At 45.5% G+C, this 19,535-nt stretch overlaps 1 protein-coding gene across 5 annotated transcripts in view; it reads right to left on the bottom strand.

Moving 5' to 3' along the window:
- TPST2 (tyrosylprotein sulfotransferase 2) overlaps window positions 1-19,535 on the bottom strand; it is a 76,583-nt gene that overhangs the window by 16,166 nt on the left and 40,882 nt on the right. For 3 of the 5 annotated variants that reach the window (XM_040351131.1, XM_040351150.1, XM_040351157.1), the window contains 2 exons: window positions 10,492-10,567; window positions 4,015-4,099 (listed from right to left, as the gene is read on the bottom strand). The gene's annotated coding sequence lies outside the window, so the exon portion shown is untranslated. The remainder of the gene's footprint in view (window positions 1-4,014; window positions 4,100-10,491; window positions 10,568-19,535) is intronic. The other 2 variants (XM_040351141.1, XM_040351166.1) reach the window with 1 other exon arrangement.

Here is a 19,535-nt window from a genome sequence, read left to right as displayed (position 1 = left end):
ACCCGAGACACGGGCGGGAGCAGACCTTCAGGCGGAAGCAGGTATGTCCGCAGACTTGTTAGGCATGCGGTATCCGGTGCGCTGCTACCCCGCAGCGGGGATTCAAGCACCATGTAGACCTACCCCCACCGCACAGGGCGAGCGAAAAAACGCTCGGAGGTAGGCAAGGAGGGTCCATGCACAGGGCGAGGTCCCTAGCCCTTCCCAAACCGTGGGAACAGCATGCGCTTACCACCTGTGGCATCCTCAATGATGCCAGTCAGGGAAGACCCAAAAGGACCGTTCACCCTTAACGGTGATCACCAAGGCCACCTTAGAGGTCCTTCTTCCAGCTCCTGCAGCAGGAGCTTCGCCCTTTTAGTCGGGGCCTGCCAGGGCCCCGGCCAGAGCCGGCCTCACCGCCGAACCCACCACCGTGAATAGGGAGCGGGCCACGGCCTCCACTCTCCTATCAGCGGGATCCTGAAATGCAGGAGCCCCTTCCACAGGCAATGTGGTGGCCTTGCGCAGTCTGGACACAGGGGGGTCCACTGGCGGAGGAGAGACCTACTTTTTTTTTTTTTTTTTTTTAAAGCCCCCCTCAAGGGGGTAACGGGTTGCAAAGTTTTTTGACAAACTTTTTGCGGTGCATCCCATTCCTTGTATAACATATAGTCCAAATAAGGAACACAAGGAAACACTTCAGCGATGCGTGGTAGTCTGCTGGTACTGACACGGAGGTGTCTCTGCCACATCCTCAATTTTTAGAGCCTCACGCACCGCAGAAACAAGAGCTCCAACAAATTCTTGCCAGCAACTGACTGCAGCAGAGTCATCCTCACTATCCATAAGGGTTAACACCCGCAGCCTCTGACATAACAGAACCAGAAAAAAACAGCGATTCTGTGTCATCCCCAGAAGCAGGCTTCAGGGAGGGGGCGCTTTTTTACCCCCCATCCGGGCACTAGCTGCTTCAAACCTGGCAAGAAACCCAGGACAGCCAACATAACAGATGTGGCAGGGGGAGGGGCGGTAAGGGTTAACTCAGGCATAGCTTGAGTTCCATAGTGTCAGCGCTGAGTCACCCACCCTGCAAGGCAGGACAAAAAAACCCCACTGGTCACCTCCTTGCTGCTATTGCAGAGCATGGGGGGCCCCCGGTATTCACCACCCCACCCAGCTGCAGAGGGAGCTGAAAAACCTCAGGTGTGCTCTGATGTGCTGACTGTGATGTGTATTCACCTCATGGAAGATTCACAGCACTAAAACTGTAACAGCACTAAAACTGACCAGAGGCTGTGCCGAGTCATCTCAGGGAAGAATCACATCGTTACCAAGGAGATTTCCAAGACGGCCGCTGTCTGAGGTAAAAATTACCTCATAGAACACAGCAGCACTGACTGCTTTGTTACCTCAGAAAAGAATCACAGCGTTACCAAGGAGATTTCCAAGACGGCCGCTGTCTGAGGTAAAAATTACCTCATAGAACACAGCAGCCCTGACTGCTTTGTCTGTTACCTCAGAAAAGAATCACAGCGTTACCAAGGAGATTTCCAAGACGGCCGCTGTCTGAGGTAAAAATTACCTCATAGAACACAGCAGCACACAGCAGCACCCCCCAGAGTAACAACACAGTCCCCCTAACACACGGGCCCCGGTGGTAACAAAGAAAACCCAGGAGGCCCCCCTTCACAGCCACTACCCAGTCAGGGGAAGGAGGGAGAGGAAGGGGAGAGAGGAAAGCAGGGCGGACCCTCAGTCGACCTCCCCAGGGAAACCACCAGCCAGACCACTTACCTGAGTAAGGGGCCACTACTTACCTGTCCTGCGACTACCCAACTGGAGGTATCCCAGACAGAACCAACGTCCGTAAACGGCATGGCTGTCGGCCAGACACACTGCGACAAAGCCATAGAGACCGGTCATATGTGTGCCCTAGAACCAAAGTTCCCCGGCCGCCCCTGGAGCAATGGGGCCTGTCGTGGACGTCCCAAAGCTGAGCTGAGGGCCGGCACACGCTCGAAGGCCGAACATGGGGGGACTACAAGAGTCGAGGACCCAGCCTGTCACCCAGTCGGCTGTTGATAGAAGAATCGCAGGATTCAAAAATGCAGGAACAAAATAATAAAAAAAGCGAGAAAAATCGCCAGAAAAAAACTCCAGAGTCCAGGAACTCCAGAGATAGCCTTGACCTCCTGTCGTTAGGCAGAAAACAAACTGAGGCTGCTAAAGCAGGGTGTGGGTTATGCCTGGGGGAGCCACGCCCCCTGGGAGGAGCAGCACGAAGGAAAGTTTTTAACACCTTAAGTGCTGTAGAATTCTGCCTAAATCTCCTGGTAGGAAGAAGCATAACCCTAAGGTCAATGAAGGCTGTGTCCGTCTATGAACGAAAGAGAAAACCTTTTAACACTCTTCAGTTTTGTCTTTATAATAATAATAAAAAAAAAAAGCCAAAAAAAATAAAAAAGCCAAAAAAGGTAGCCTACCAGTGTCTTCCCTCTCTATAATCTGGGGGCATCTCTGGAAATACTCCAGTCCAGTAAGAGTTCAGCAGAGAACCCTAGACAGATACCACGCCATATTCTGCATTTTAAGAATGAAACGTATAATACAGGCACAGTGTGGCGCTAATCACTGCAATGTCCTTTGGACAGCAGAGTTCAGTATCCATAAGGATCTATGTCTTCAGACAAACAAATGATTGTGCAGTCAAGGGCTAAAGTGGAAAATTGCTAAAGTAACATGCCCTGCAGGCTAGGATGTACTATTGTGGCATTATCAATACAGAGCCAATATAAACATTCAGTGGGCAAAGCCAAGCTCTTTAAAGAGGAACTGCAGTCTGCTCACATAATTTGTAATAAAAAAACATCTTTGCATATTATTTTATATATATACTGTGATTCTGTATGTGCCAAATATGCTGCAGAAATCTCCCTCTACTGAGTCCGGCTGCAATCATTTTAACTGTGGGCAGCTGAAGCTGCTGCATGTTTACTTCCTGGATATACACAAGGAACACATCTAGCTCTGCAGCTCTCATTGGCCCTCTTATGACTCACCCCTCCTCGGCAAACTCTATCTCTAGTTAGAGAGAGCTGTGCATGATGTCAGAAGCCTAGGCTTTTTACCAGACAAGAAACAGGAAGTGGCCTGTATAAGGTGTTTACTGGCAGACAAAATTTTTTTTTACTATCTAAAGTTAAAGTGGAGGTTCGCCCTAAAAACAAATTTTTAACATTAGAGCCAGCATAGTAAGGGCATATACTTTCGGCAGGTTTTTTTTTTTTTTCCTCTGTACTTACCTTTATATTCTGATTTGGTCCAGGGCTTCCGCGTTCTGATGACTCCGGGACTGGGCGTTCCTATCCCTGCCTCAGGGTTCCGATGACTGCGGGACTGGGCGTTCCTATCCTTCGGTTCGATGATTGACGGCTTGTGAAACAGGTGACCTGTCGCACAACGCGAGTCACCAGATTTCCGGAAATAGCCGAGCTGCGAGTCGGCACTATACGGCGCCTGCGCCCGCCATGTAGAGCTGACTGCGCAGGCGCCGTATAGTGCCGACTCGCAGCTTGGCTATTTCCCGACATCTGGTGACGCGCGTTGTGCGACAGATCACCTGTTTCACAAGCCGTCAATCATCGAACCGAAGGATAGGAACGCCAGTCCCGCAATCATCGGAACCCGGAAGCCCTGGACAAAAACAGAATATAAAAGGTATGTACAGAGAGAAAAAAAAAAAAATGACGAAAGTAAATGCCCTTACTATGCTGACTCTGCTAGATGTAATATTACATTTTTTTTTTTTTGGGGGAACCCCCACTTTAAAGAAATAGGGCAGAAGATTTAATAGCTGGAATGCTGAAAAAAAAAAAAAATGACTGAAGGTCCGCTTTAAGAAACAGATTTTTGGTAAAACCGAGTGCCCACTGTAGACTATGCTGTCAGTATTATTAATTTTATACAAAGTCTACCTTAATACCTTTGTCAGTAAATGATAAGCACTGTTACTGGGACAAAACACACACTTACCCTTTAAGCACAGTTGTGCCACTTCTCTCTGTTGGAGGGATAGTTGTCATACGAAAGTGATCCTCTCATTACTACCGCCAAACATCTGTAAATGCAAAAAAACAAAGTCTCTTTAATTGTGTCTATTTTGTGTACTTAGAGCATCTATTACTCCAGCACTTCATATCCCAATATGTGTCTGCTGTACCATGCACTTGTATGAAAAAGTCTCCTATTCTCTTTGTATTGCTTACTTTGTGTAAATTCCCTGGTGTTCCTGCCAGTCCCTCTGCTATCCTATAAAAAAAACTGACCACACTAAGCAGGAGAGCACACTGTAGTCAGTTCTCTAGCTGTGCTGGGAATTCAGCCTACTGTCCTTCAATGATCAGACTTATCCTGACACGTCCCCCTGCACAGCTTTTTACTGTGAAGCTCAGTGTGATGCGGTTTCTCCTTCCCCCAGCTCTTATGCAGCCGAGAGCATAGGGCACGTGATCCCTTATAAGAAAGGGCAAAATATATTTTCTATACACATACACAGATGTTTTGCCATTTATTTATATTTTAAACTGAATGGGTGGTTTTACAAGGTGATCGTTTACAACCACTTTAAGCCCACACATAATAAACAACTGTTTTGTGGGTACCCATTGACACTTTTGGTTTGATTGCCTAGGCGATGCCACCAGAAGCTCAGCAACCACCCCCGCCCCCCATTTCCTTGCCCGGAGCCTTCTGGAATACACCACAGATCTGAGCAGGCTGCGGGACCATCCACCAAGCAGTGCAGGCTTGTGTAAATGTAGTGGGAAGATGGCTGTGAAGCAGCAAGGAGTCACAGCCCCATTTTCCCAGCAATAAACATTCCGGTGCAAGGGATTTGAAGACCAAAGAACCAGCCTGGGCGAGGAAGGTGCTGGATCCTAGGACAGGTAACTGTCCGGTAAGAGTCGGTTCACACTGGGGCGACTTGGGATCCGACTTCATGTCGCCTCAAGTCGTCCCAAGTCGCGCTGTAGAGAAAAACAATGTAAGTGAATGGGAGCGGTGTTAATACACACTACTCAAGTCGCTGACTTCAGAAGAGGTTCCTGTACTACTTCAATCTGGCTTGTTGGCGATTTGTACCCATTGATTTCAATGGAAGTCTGATCCAAGTCTGATCACTGTCTTAACTGAAGCGACTTTCCAGGAAGATAACATACATTTCTCAGGCAAACCCCTCCCTCCCCCCTCACTCCCCCTCCCTCTCTCAGAGCTGATTGTTGTTTGATTGGCCACTGGAAAGTCTCCTGTCCTGGAGACGACTTCAAGTCGTGTTGTAAATCTCCCCAGATCGCCCTGTGGTTCATGTTCAAGTCGTGTCGGAGTCGCCTCTGAAAGTCGCGCTGGAAGTCGTGTCGCCCTAGTGTGAACCGACTAAGTAAACGTCAGCAGGTATAGCATTTGTAGCTGCCGACTTTCATTTTTTTTTTTCAAACAGAGCGAAGAACCTCTTTGAAGCTTAAAACTGCAGGAAGATACTGTATTAAAGAAACAAAATGAATGCAGCTTTGTATTCACGGACACAAACATTTAATGATTTCAGTCTCTTGCAGTTCCTGTCCAACAGAGCTCAGACTGGGGGAGGGAGTAGCAGCACAATGAGCCAATCAATTGTGCTACGGTGCTCATGTACAAACATGGAACATGCTGATAGGTAGAGAGAATGGAGTGATCGAGAGATGCCCTCATCGGTCTGATGCTTTTCCCCTTCAGTGGCTTGGGGTGGAATAAGACCCAGTGTTAAGTGTTACCTAACTGTAGCATGGAAAAATCAGGGATGGGAGATATTTCTGTATAGTAATGCTTGAATTTAGGTAAATGTATCCTGATGATATGTAATCAACGAACAGGGATGAATTGAACAATTCAAATAGTAGTACTCTGATGCCTAGTGACACGTGTTGCTATGGGCAGAACGACAATAGTATGAATGCTCATATTTGGGTAGTCACATTTAAAAAAAAAAAAATTTGTCATCAATACCCGTTTTGTCTGCGGCATTTTAATAAACTTAACTCTAACAGAGGAGTAAAGCCACTTCATTTAGAATGCCCAGCAGTGGGCAACACTTTACAGCACAGGGTACGCTTAATGATTAGAGCTGTTGCATTTTATCGTGCCAAGTATATAAGCGACTCCCCTGCCCTGGCCACCCCTGTCCTTATGACTAAACCCATCAGGGCGAGACACTTCAATGAGGGGCGGTCCTTGGGCAGGGATATCTTGTATGTAGTTTGTATAAGGCTTTTAGAGGCGTTGATGTCATCAGTGTACAGTTTCAGTTGCATTAGCTCCCATTATTGGTATTTATATGGTGTTGACAATTTATGCAGCTTTACGTACTGTATATTCATATCAGTCTCTGCCCTTAGGGAACTTAGATTATAAGCTCCTTATCTCATATGTACGCATACACATACTAAGGCCAATTTAGACAGTGGGCCTTTAGTGTAGGGACACCAATTTATGATGCAAAAGCAACAAGAGGTCATATTCTAGATTGTAAGCTCTAACGAGCAGGGCCCTCTGATCATTTCTGTATTAAATTGTATTGTAACTATAATGTCTTCCCTGTTGTTGTAAAGCGCTGCGTAAACTGTTGGCGCTATATAAATCCTGTATAATAATAATAATATTCGAGAACTACCTGTCAAACTGAAGTGGATTGTTGAGTCAGATACCATACTTGCACAATAGGTGGCACTGTTCTGTATCCTTCTCTACATAGTGGGATGTTTTTTCTGTTTTTGTTTCTTTATTGATGGCGACTTCAAATTCAGGAAGGAGAAAAAAAAAAAAAGCTTCCCTGCAGTTGTTATCCCACGGACATTCACTCTACAAACATGCAGCCTTCAGATTGAAGCACATTCACTAGAGCCTTGTCACCTGACAAGAACGTTATGAAGCGAAGCCACTGTGGACCAATTTATCTTTTTGGAAGCGTTTAGTATTTAATCCATTGCTTATTCATTTGTTGTGTACTACCACTTTCCAGATGCACAATCCTGTTTTTTGCATTAAAAAAAAAGGGAACTGGAAATGCCTGAATATGGAAGTCACATGGGTACATAGATGTTTTGTAGGACTGGGTAGAAGCGATAAAGAAACCTAGACAACCAGTATTGTATATTGTATTAGGAAACCTTCGTCCTATTTGAGGAAATGAGAGAATGCAGCTTCAGCCTGTTATACAAGAACGTTTATTTCCTGTCACTACGCACACAGCTCCGCATTTTAAAATGAATATCTAATGGACAAATATTGTGCACATTAGGAATCCATAGAGAAGCTCAGAATCAGAGCAGAGCTGCACAAGTCCACTTACACCAAACAGAATTCCATAAAGCACATTTTTAGTAACCCATAGAAATCAATTAGGATTTTACATTTAAAGCATGTAACCTTTTTATTATTATTCATTTTTAGTTTTTTTATAAAAAGCATGTAACCTTTTTATTATTATTCATTTTTAATTTTTTTATAAAAAGGGTTTTGATACGGGAGTCAAGTTTTTACCGATATCCATAGTTCCATTAGAGAGATCGTCCTTGCTTTCTCTCCTGTTGATAACAGTTATACAAGAATAGAAGAGAGGGAAAAATCAGCAAGAGGGACATGGACGTAAAAAGCGGATGAGGGTTGTTAACACTGCCCTATAAAAATAAAAGCATTTCATTCTGTTGAAGTTGAAGGTTTACCTTCATTTCCTGTCACCAAGACTGCAAGGGTAAATCCCAAAATTCCCTAATCAATCCAAAAAAATAAATAGATAATTTATAGATGACCTTTAGGCTGTACAAGCCGTGCACCGATGTCTACGGCGCATGCGCACTTTAGAAAGGGCATATCGTTCACAGAGGTGTGAACCAAGCAAACTGGAGACCAGGCATTTTGCTTGTCATGCGGTGGGACTACATTGGAATAGCCGACCAGCTTAGCCCCACTGCATCTAGTGTAAATATAGCCTTAGCCTCGGTTCACCTTATGAACTGCATGTAAATCACACAGGAACCAAACCGCATTCCTGTTCAATTCACATGGGATTCAGAGTGGTGCGATTTCATCCCATTCACTTTGTGAATGCAATTTTGGAACAGCACTGCAACCTGATCACATGGTAGTTTTGCATTTGCCACCTGCATTTTGGGTGCGGTTACGATTTCACCGACACACACTGCAGATCGCAAGGCCAGTGCGATTTGAATGCGGTGCAGGGCACACCTCAAATTTGCCGATCAGCACACTTGTAGTCCCTAACACTTCCTCCAGCTTGCTAACTGAAACCGAGAGCTTAGATACTAACAGAAAACAAAATGGCAGAGTAGCATGGTCACCCACAACAGAGAGCTCTTCCATGGAACCACAAGCGTTTCTAAGCAAAAAACCTTCCTTCAGGACAACCCTATCAAATGTCCAGAGGAAGAGGGCAGTCAGAAAGCACATCATCTATGCACTGGATTTACCAGTAACTTTTTGAATTGCTCACAGCCATTCAAAAAGAGGCAAATAAGTACTACCTGAATCTGTTGTATGTGTCATTATGGTTAAACTGTAGCAATAATAAAACATTTGGAAGGGACCCTATTGCTAGAAGTGAGTGTTTAAAATGCGTAATTAAAATTTTCACCCTGGCATTAAAAGTATACTGTATTTATGTTGGAAAAAAAAATCCACTGTGAATTATTGTTCAACAATGGAACATGAAAAATGATAGCGTAAAAAATTTCTATGCACCATATATAAAAAAGGTATTATATGATTGACAAGGGTATTTTAGACAAACCTCTGCTTAGATGAGTGTACACAAGGAAATACATATATGAAGACGGGTAATGGAAATAATTACTGTCCGAATTGGTGGCATGAAAAGTGTATAATAGCTCTATAATTACCATGTCACACGTTTTATCTTCAAAGTTGATCTGCTTCTGAGTGACTCAACAGCAAAAACAGGAAACACACACACTATATATATTACCTGCCCCTGAATGCTCCCCAGAAGTAACCAGCACAATATATGATGAGAATTGTAGTTTAAAAAAGTCAAATGATCAACAGGCATGAGAACAGCTGAAGACTTTAAACTCCATGGGCCAGATTCTGAAAGGACTTACGACGGCGCAGCGCCACGTACGCCGTCGTAAGTCTGAATCCGACCCGTCGTATCTATGCGCCTGATTCTTAGAATAACCATTAGATCCGACAGGCGTAAGTCTCTTACCTGGTTGGATCTTAACTGCATTTTTTTTTGACCGCTAGGTGGCGCTTCCGTCGAATTCCGTGTAGAGTATGCAAATTAGCTAGATACGCGAATTCCCGAACGTACGCGCGGCCAACGCAGTAAAGTTACAACGTTTACGTTAGGCTTTTCCCGGCGTATAGTTGCCCCTGCTATATGAGGCATAAAAGCGGCATAACAATGTTAAGTATGGCCGTCGTTCCGGCGTCAAAATTTGAAAAAGTTACATCGTTTGCGTAAGTCGTCAGTGAATGGGGCTGGACGTCATTTACGTTCACGTCAAAACCAATGACGTCCTTGCGGCGTACTTTGGAGCAATGCACACTGGGAAATTCCACGGACGGCGCATGCGCCGTTCCGCAAAAACGTCAATCACGTCAGGTCACAGTAGTTACCCCTGATCCAAATTTGAATTAGGCGGGCTTACGTCGGCCAATTTGCGCTACTACGCCGCAACTTACGGAGCAAGTGCTTTGAGAACACAGCACTTGCCCATGTACATTGCGGAGGCGTAACGTAAATCAGATACGTTACGCCCGCGCAATTTTACGCGGATGTACGTGAATCCGGCCCCATGTGTGTTTATAAAAGCAGCTGATGCATAAAAGGCAATATGAATGCCAATATTAAACAGTGTTTATTTACTAAAATTTATTTAGCATAATAATACAAAAAAAAAAAAAAGAAGAAAGAAAAAGAACTATGATCTACATTAGCTTAGCATTGTATATTTTACAGGGGGAAAAAAAATCACGTTCCACATTAGCATTGTTTTGGCCATCCCCTTTTACTTACATTAGGTGCCAAAAAATTTAATAAACTTAATAATACAACTAAAAAGACAAAACTTTATTTTTTTGTTTTGGATAGAGTGGAGGGGTTTAGAAATCCTCTCAGGTTTATATTACTATCTGCGTACCTGTTGGGGAGATTTACCCCATATGTACTGTTTGCGCTTATCACTGACAGTGAAAGATAATCCTACATTTTGGGTTGTACCAGAACAGGAGTAGAGGCAAATCTTCCAATAGAGACACTGGTTCTGTTGACCCTGGTCACAATCAGGGATTGCCTCATTTCCTGATGTGCCTATTGGACAGGAAGTAAAGAGAAAATCTTCCCAATGGGACACAGACAGGGGTTACAACCCTTCCTTACACTATTCAAAATGAAAAAAAATAGACCTCTCAAATGACTTGTAACTTCCTTACCTTGGGGTACAGTACAGGACTTGTATTCACAGACCATGGGTTATATATGCTCTGCTGGCTACATTCAGATTGGACACTGGCAAAAAAAAAAAACTTCTTGTTAGGGACACCTCTAGTGTGCATTCATATAAACCTACCCACTGAGGTTTTTTATTTTTATATTAGCAAGCAATAAGGACAGTTAAAGACATGGAGAGGAGGAGCCAGTGTCATGTGCTGTACTCAAAACATAAGCAATTTACAAGCAAATTATGATTTCCATTATCTTACAGCACACTAGACTCCTATTCATAGAGGGGTGGACATCATAAACAGAACTGCCAACAGGCCCAACAAAAAAAATAAAAATCACAAGCTTTAAAAAAAAGCTGAAGACCCTCAAAACAACAGCTTGAAGCACCTCACAGATGTATCTCACATCAGCTGAGACCTGCACATCTATCTTGTAGAACTTGGAGTACATGGTGGTGGCCCCCAGCAAATCTGGCATACAGATGCATGATGCTGAAAAGCCCAAGAGACCCCAGCAGCGCTGGTGGAATGAGCTCTGATGGGGATAGAAGGAACCCTCTCCTTAAAGTGGAACTTCTCTCCCAATCAGCATGGATTATTTTTAATTGTTCTGCTAGCATTAGTAAATAGATCGGAAAGTATATAATATTTACTTTTAACCTTTTTTATTATATTTATTTACTGCCTGGCTTCCTGCCTGTATGCCAAAGCTAAGGGCAGATAGGAACCAGGAACCAGCTCCTCTCTCCTCTCTCCACGTGGACTCCATCTTCTCCGCAGGCAAGACCCTGGTCTCTCAGGGCCTGCCATCCTGGGGAACCATTGACGACCGTCCTTCTCAGGACAGCCGTCACACAGGCCCCTCACTGCGGCTCTCTGCCCCGCTTTCGCTCGGCATCGCCGCCCGTACGGCCACCCACGATTGTGGTGGCCCCCAGCCACCCCCCCTGGGTGAACTTTCCGGCGTCTTTACACGCCCGCGCCACCCTGGTCCTTTTCGCGGCCGCCGCGCCTCAGGAAAGTCCGCGGCTTCAGCCGCGGCCTACCGGCGCGCCGACCATACACCCTGCACACGCCACCAAATAGTGCAGATTTCTTAGGACTATCTCCCCTGCACCCCTAGAGGTCCCCACCATCCCCCGATCAGCAACCAGATCGGTAAAATTAGCTTTTTTACCCAGCTGACAGCCCCCCTAGCCTGGGTCCTGTGCTTTGTCTGGCGGCCATCTTGGTACACCCCAGCAACAGTGACACCCCGCATCCCCCCCTTTTCCCCTCCACAATCTAACAGTGTTTGATCCAGGGATTGATCCGATCGCCTTTCAGGGATCAGGAAGGAATTTTTTTCCCTGCCGTAGCACATTGGCCAGCACGGCCAGGGTTTGCCTTCCTCTGGACCAAAAAAGCCGAGAGTGAGGATTCAGAGAATCTTCTCTCCATTCTCACGCAACACCTGCACCCCCATCCACGGTGACTGGCAACAATGGTTAAAATGCGATACTCTGCAGAAACTATTTGGGGTCTGAGACAATTCGCAACAGTATTACCTGCCGTCACCAAAAAGGCCTTAAAAATAGATCAACTTTTCAGATTCGATCGTCGATCGATCATCAAAAATTTCAACCATTCAACACAGCTCAAGCACATATCATGTGCTTTGATTAACACTAGATCGGCTGTAAAACACCGATCAGAAATCCACGATTTCTTACTACACAACGATCTAGACTGCCTCTTTATCACAGAAAGCTGGCTTTCAGACGACTGCAACACCATTCTCGGAGAACTGGTGCCAGTAAATTATCGCATCTTAACGGAAAACAGAATAGGGCAAAGAGGAGGAGGCCTTGCGGTGATTCATAAATCTCATATTGCAATCACTAAGCCGGTCCTTCAAAATCCTCTACCGTTTATGGAAACCCTTACTCTTCAACTTCAAACTAACTCCCAGGAGACTGTGCACATTCTCCTCTGCTACAGACCACCTGGACCCAAATCGCAGTTTTTACCATCATTAACGGAGTTCACATCCACTTACTCCCTTAACAGCAATCATCTTTTGCTGCTCGGGGATTTCAATCTGTGGGCCAACTCCTCACAGGATCCCATTGCGGATGCCTGCATCGACCACCTGGAAGGGTTAGGACTACAGCAACTTATATGCGGACCCACGCATGCTTCAGGTCACACACTCGACCTAATTTTCAGACAAAATCTGAAAATAAACATTTTGGGTAATGAACCTTTGCCATGGACAGACCACCATGCAATTAGTTTCACAATTTCCAAAATTCCACTAGTTATAAAAGCACCCAAGCCGGTGACAATACACTGGGCTAGATCTCAGAAGAAGCTCCACTCGGAACTCTTCAAATCTACCCTGGGAAACCGAATTGTGGCTATTCCTCCTCAGTTAGCAGCCTCAGATACACTGGATGCCATAAATGCAGCTCTGCTACAGTCAGCCGACTTAGTAGCACCAAAACGCAAAGTCCGCATTCGGGAAAAAAAGTCCAGCTGGTTCAATAACCAGCTGTCGCTACTGAAGCAAGAGCGCAGAAGGGCGGAAGCCGCCTGGAAAAGAAGCCCTTCAGAAGATCGCCTCACCATCTACAAAGCAATAACAACACGATATCACAAAGAAATCTTCAAAGCCAAAAAACATCATTTTTCCATGGTGATTAACAGCGCCATGAACCGCCCACGAGAACTCTTCAGGATGGTCACCCAGACCATGAATCCGGGATGTCTTGAAGTCCCCACTTCAGACACCCAAGAGTTCTGTAATGAACTATCGGATTTCTTCATCAACAAAATTGAAAGAATTCGGGTAAGTATTCTGCAAAACAATACTCCGCTCAGCCCCCTCTTCAATCAACTACAAAACACCGACAGAAACCCTCTACAATCAACAAAGTTCACTCTGGAACCAATCTCCGTCAATACCACCAAAAATATCATTGGTGCGTTGCGGAACAGCACAGCACCCAATGACATCATTCCCACCAAGCTACTGAAGGAATGTGCCGACATCCTGGCGCCTCCCATCACACAGCTTATAAATCAGTCATTTAAGGAAGGCATAGTGCCATCCCTGCTGAAAGAGGGCACAATCCAGCCCATCTTGAAAAAACCTAATTTGGATCCCATGGACCCAACTCACCGCTGTCCCATAACAGGCCTAAATGTTCTCTCAAAGATAATGGAGAAAGTGGTGGTACAACAGCTGCAACAGCATCTGGATACCCACAACCTACTTGATCCATTTCAATCCGGTTTCCGTCCCGGACACGGGACGGAAACGGCCTTACTGAAAATATGGGACGATGCGCTTGAGGCCACAGACGAAGGAGAATCTTGTCTCCTGGTTCTGCTGGACCTAAGCGCAGCCTTCGACACAGTAGACCATAAATTGTTACTGAGGCGACTAGCAGAAGTAGCCAGAGTCGCAGAAGGTGCTTTACCATGGTTTTCCTCTTTTCTTGGAAACCGATCACAAACAGTGAAACTGGGATCTTTCACGTCGGAAAAACGCACGGTGCCATGTGGGGTCCCCCAAGGATCCCCCCTATCACCGGTGCTGTTCAACATCTATCTTCGTCCTCTGTTTGATATTATCAGTAGCCAAGAACTACTCTATCACTCTTATGCAGACGACACGCAACTGTATTTTCGCATCTGCAACAAAAAGGATCATCATCTCAGATTAGAGAAATGTCTCTCTTCAATAGAAAACTGGATGACTAAGAGTTATCTTAAACTCAATAGCTCTAAAACAGAACTTTTTATGTTTCACGCCAGTCGGAAGAGTCAACTGGCAACAAACTGGATACCACCGCCCATTCTGGGACAAATCATCTCCCCTAGCTCCAAAGTCAAAAGTCTAGGAGTCACTTTTGACACCTTCATGACAATGGACGCACAAATAGGGTCAGTAGTCAGCGGATCGCACCATTTGATGCGCCTACTTCGCAGACTTATTCCATTTATCCCCAAAGAAGACGTAGCAGTCGTGGTGGGAACAATTGTGAATTCCAGACTGGACTATGCAAATGCCCTTTACCTCGGGCTCCCTAAGTACCAAATCGCTCGTCTACAAGTCGTACAGAATATGGCCGCAAGACTTGTGACTGGGAAAAAATCATGGGAATCAATCTCACCTTCACTGAGATCCCTTCACTGGTTGCCAGTGAAAGACAGAATTGCATTCAAAGCACTCTGCCTGACACATAAGTGCATCCATGGGAAGGCTCCGCGATATCTATGCGACAAGATCAAACCTCACAATTCCAACCGCATTCTGCGATCCACCGACCAAAATCTGGTCAAGGTTCCAAAAACCAAATACAAGTCCAAAGGAGAAATAAGGTTTGCTTTCCAAGGTCCCAGGCTATGGAATGCTTTACCAACCAGCATTCGGTTGGAGCAAAACCACCTGTCTTTCAGAAAGCAGATCAAAACTCTGCTCTTCTGATGTCTTGAGACACGAACAACCAGCGCCCAGAGGCGATTCAGTTCGCATGTGCCGCGCTATACAAGTTTTTCATTCATTCATTCATTTCAGGAATAAAAGGCTACAAAAAAAAAAATGATTTGCCCTTACTCAAGATGGCCAGAAATGCTAGAGGGGGTTTTCAAAGTGATTTCTCAACAAAAGAAAGAATAGGTACATGAATATTAAAAATAAATTAGCTTTTATTGGTTTATGGTGCTCAGATGCCAAGATCTGCTTTTACGCGGAGGTCCACACAAAAAGTGAACCTCCACTTTTTGGAACCCTCCCCCCCTCCGGTGTCACATTTGGCACCTATCAGGGAGGAGGGGGTGCAGATATCTACCTGTATAATAAAGGTGTTTGCACCCACTTCTGGGAATAGACTGAGTCACGCCCCTTCGCGTCACCCCCGCTGTCTTCTGGGAAACACATTGGTCCCAGGAGACAGCGGGGACCAGCGAGGACTCGCGCACGCTCAGTAGGCTTCACTGCCCGATTCCCTCACCGAGGATGGCAGCGGGGGCAGCCGAGAGACAACCGATTGCTTGGCTTTGGCATAGCGGGCACCATGGACAGCATTTGTAGCTGCTGGCTTTTAATTTTTTTTTTTTCATGGGACCTCCGCTTTAAGGGCATGGGCCTGTAAATAAGTTTTCTGATCAACGTGGCAATGGTGGAGCACGAAGCAAGATGTCCTCTACAATGTCCTACAGGCAGAACACCAAGTCCTGCAAACAGAGGCACTGCTACTAGGTTAGACTCTGATCACATTCAAGCAGCACAGGACAATTTCCTTGTTATGTTTCGGGGGGAAAACAGCAGAGGCAAGGGAGAAAAATGTCTTCATTGAGGTGGAAAGAAGAGGCCACCTTAGGTAGAAAGAAAGGTTTTGCTGAGAAACTCTCTTAACAGATCTAAAGGCCACCATGAAGGCAATCCTACAAGTGAGGTAATTCAAAGGAATATCTAATTGGTTCAAAGGGAAGTCTCTGAACAACAAAAAGCACCAGGTAAAATGCCAAGGTGTACTCCGACGAAGGACAAGCACTTAGGAGACCGACATAGACTGCCCACCCTGGACCCCCCCCCCCCCCCCTAATAGGGAAAGATTAACCTGGCCACTTTGTAAAGAAAAAACAAATCAGAAAGATGCTGAGCTCCATGCTCGCGGACACCCCCCCACTCCCCCCCCCCCTTTCCCCTGCCACCTCTTTTCTCATTTTCCTTCTCATTCTGTCTTCCTTTCTTCTCCCCCACCTTCTCTTTTTGGATAACGGGAAAAGAAGGGCGTGTCTACGGATCACTGAAACCGTAATGCACCCTGTAGATAGATGCCCACTGGTGGGCATGCCCACCAGGAGTGGACTGGGGAAACGCGGTCTTCAGGGCATGATGCCGCACAACCGCGGATTTTGTTATATCCAACGTTTTACTGTGTTGTACTGATATAAACGGGCATGTATGAAGATGTTACTGTTTACATTGCATTGATGTGGTCCATGTGGACGCGCTTTTTGTTGTGAGTAAATAAAGAATTTTGAAAAAAAATGCCAAGGTGACAGAGAAGGTTGAAATGGGGGCAATTATGTGGGCAACTCCCTGAAGAAAAGTCTTGCTTAGTGATTGCAAGGCTAGTAGTTTCTGGAAGAGATTAGATAAAGCAGACACCTGTCCCTTAAGGGTACTCAGGGACAAGACTGAAGAAGGGGCAAAATACAAGTGACAGTATTCCCTAAGGTTCTGTCTTCACAACATGCAAAGTAAGTCGTCAATGTGTAATGGTAAATCTTGGTGGATTTGTATTTTCTTGCTCTAAGTAAGGTGGGAACAACTTCTATTTTTCAGGACTCAAGTTTAAATAGCCATGCTGTTAAAGCCAGTGACTGAGAAGCAGGATGAAATAGGGATCCTAGGGTCAATTTGGTGCGATGAGAATCACCAGTGTGAATCGAGTCCAAGAAATCACTAAAGCATCTACTGAGAAGGATAAAAGGATCCTTGGCCCTGGCAATTCATTTGTTTAGCTTGTTTTTGAACCCAGAGGCCAGGATATGAACATCTGCTGATTCCCCACCTCTGACCCCGAGTTTGAAAGATCTCGGGGTACAGTCACCACTCTCCTGGGTCTATGCGTTGGTGGCTTAGAAAGTCCATCTGCCAATTGTTCAATCCAGGGATGTGGACAGCCGAGATCGTTTAATGCAAGTTTACACCCAGGAGAATAGCAGACTTGTTTCTCTGATCTTTGGCGCCCTCCTGATGGTTTATGTAGGTCATCACTGTTGTAATGTCTGACTGCACCTTGAACAAACGAGTCACCTTGCAGAAGGGAAAGTAGTGTTGAAGAAATAATCATGGCTCTCAGCTGCTGGGGGGCAATTGTAAACTCTGCCCCATCCTGTAATACTGGCATTCAATGTCTCCACCTTTCAAAGCATGTTAAGGGACAGTTTTCTCAGTTCTGGAGTAGAACCGACGACCCACCATGCCAGGGAGAGCTTTGGCTAGATAGAAGCATTGGGCGATCCAGGGGTGGGATTTGATTGTTTCACATTGCGAGTATGTTAGACTGAAGAGGTCTGGACTTGCAATTGGGCAAAGGGGTCTGCCTACTATTAGGGTCAGAACTCTCATGCTGACGGGAACTAAGGGGGCGTCATTCTGACCTGAGGGTCCAGCATGTGGAACTTTATGTAAGCAACTTTTTATTGAAGGAGGAAAATTCTGGCTTGGCCGGTGTCCCAGACTGGAGGATAGATTTTGGAAAGTTTATTGTCCAGCCAAATGTTTGAAGGAACTGAATCAATTATTTTCAGCAAGAGGTTGTCCAGGTAATATGTGACCTGAATGCCCTTGATCCATAGAGGAGCTACTTTTGGGAACAGAGCAGAGGAGAGTCCAAATGGTAGTGCTACAGCAGGGGTCTCCAAACTTACTAAACAAAGGGGCCGGTTTAGTGTCCTTCAGACTTGAGGGGCCAGATTCTGGCCATTCGGAGAAGAGTACATAAGAACCCGTCTTGGGTATTAAGGGGAGAAAAATAGTTCCCCATTGTTGGTGTCAATGAGAGGTATATTGCCTCATCATTGGTGTCAGTGGGAGGAATAATGGTCCATTGTTGGTGTCAGTGGGGGGGGGGGATCGTGCCTTGTATCAGAGGGAAGAATAGTGCTCCAAGGGCCAGGTAAAGTTAAGAAAAGGCCCCCGGGCCGCAGTTTGGAGACCACTGTGCTACAGGATGCAAGTGCTGGTCTCCCACATCAAAAAGCAGCAAGCAAATGTAAAGGAAAGTTGATATGTGCACATGAGCATTTTGTCTATGTATACCAGAAACTCCCCTGGTCTCAGAGAGACAGTGACACAATTGCTTGTCCCAACTTGACAGCCATGCAGATAAATGTGAACGCATACTGTCTGCATTTAGGGTCACTCACCAGCACGGCTGTCAACTGGGATGACGGCAGTCAGTGCAGCAGCTGTGATCCTATAAATGGTCTGCTGGTGTTCTAACAATATGGGTCTCCCATCAGATAGTGCCCGGCCTGGCCTGAACTCTTAATTTCTTTGCCAATCAAGCTGCATTGTGTGCTAATGCACTGTGCTTTACCTTATTAAAAGGCCAGGAATTGGTGTTAACATTAAAGCGCTTGTATACCGCTGGACTGTTTTTTTTCACTGCAAGGTAAAGTCATATACATTGCATACTAGAACATTATGTGAAACTTACTGTGAAACGAAGATGTTCCAGCGCCGCTTCCATCTTCACCCATGTTGCTTCTGGGTTTGTGGGCTCCGACTGACTGGCTGGAGCCATGATGACATCACTCCCACACATACACGCGGGAGCCACTCTTCACGGCACAGGGCTCGGAAGGAGCAGCACACGGGTGGCCATTCCTTCAGAGCACATGCACCAGTCATGTCCCTGGCTGCATGTAATATAAATATCTCCTAAACCGTGCCCATATAGGAGATATTTACAGAAAACATTTACAGCCTGTTCAAATGTGCGTAGATGGGCCACAGTGCTTTTTGAAAAGGAGTCCTGTGTGATTTCAGTCTGGTTCAGGTGCAATTTCTAATCTCATACAGTACAATTCACATTGGTATCACACCTGAATTGCTGAATGAAATTGCACTGGACCATGCTTTGAAATCGCACTGCAAACCTACCCACACATATGTGAACCAAGTCTGAAGGTATTGTTTTTTTTTGTATCAGAGCATTTGCACGAGCACTTGTGCAAATGTTTAGTATGGCCCCAAAAGAACAACACATAAAAAAGTAACACTGTCTAATCTTATCCATAATGGTGGACATACTGGAGTTCCAGGCTTCATCCGTCATGGTGGACATACCCCAAAAGGGTTCTTCAGGGTCTGAGATCCATAGAAAACGGACCACAGCAGTCCACCTTATGACCAACTATACATATTGCACTTCTTGCCAAGGTAAGGGTATAATGTAGGCTCCAATACCTGCAGCAAACAGAGGCTGTCCCCACACAATGGGATCCAAGTACAGTCCCTGAGGTTA

The sequence above is a fragment of the Rana temporaria genome, chromosome 1, assembly GCF_905171775.1.
Source record: "Rana temporaria chromosome 1, aRanTem1.1, whole genome shotgun sequence".
Classification (NCBI taxonomy): Eukaryota; Metazoa; Chordata; class Amphibia; order Anura; family Ranidae; genus Rana; species Rana temporaria.
The sequence above is the reverse complement of the archived record's forward strand: the minus strand, read 5'-3'. Positions and strand labels throughout refer to the sequence as shown.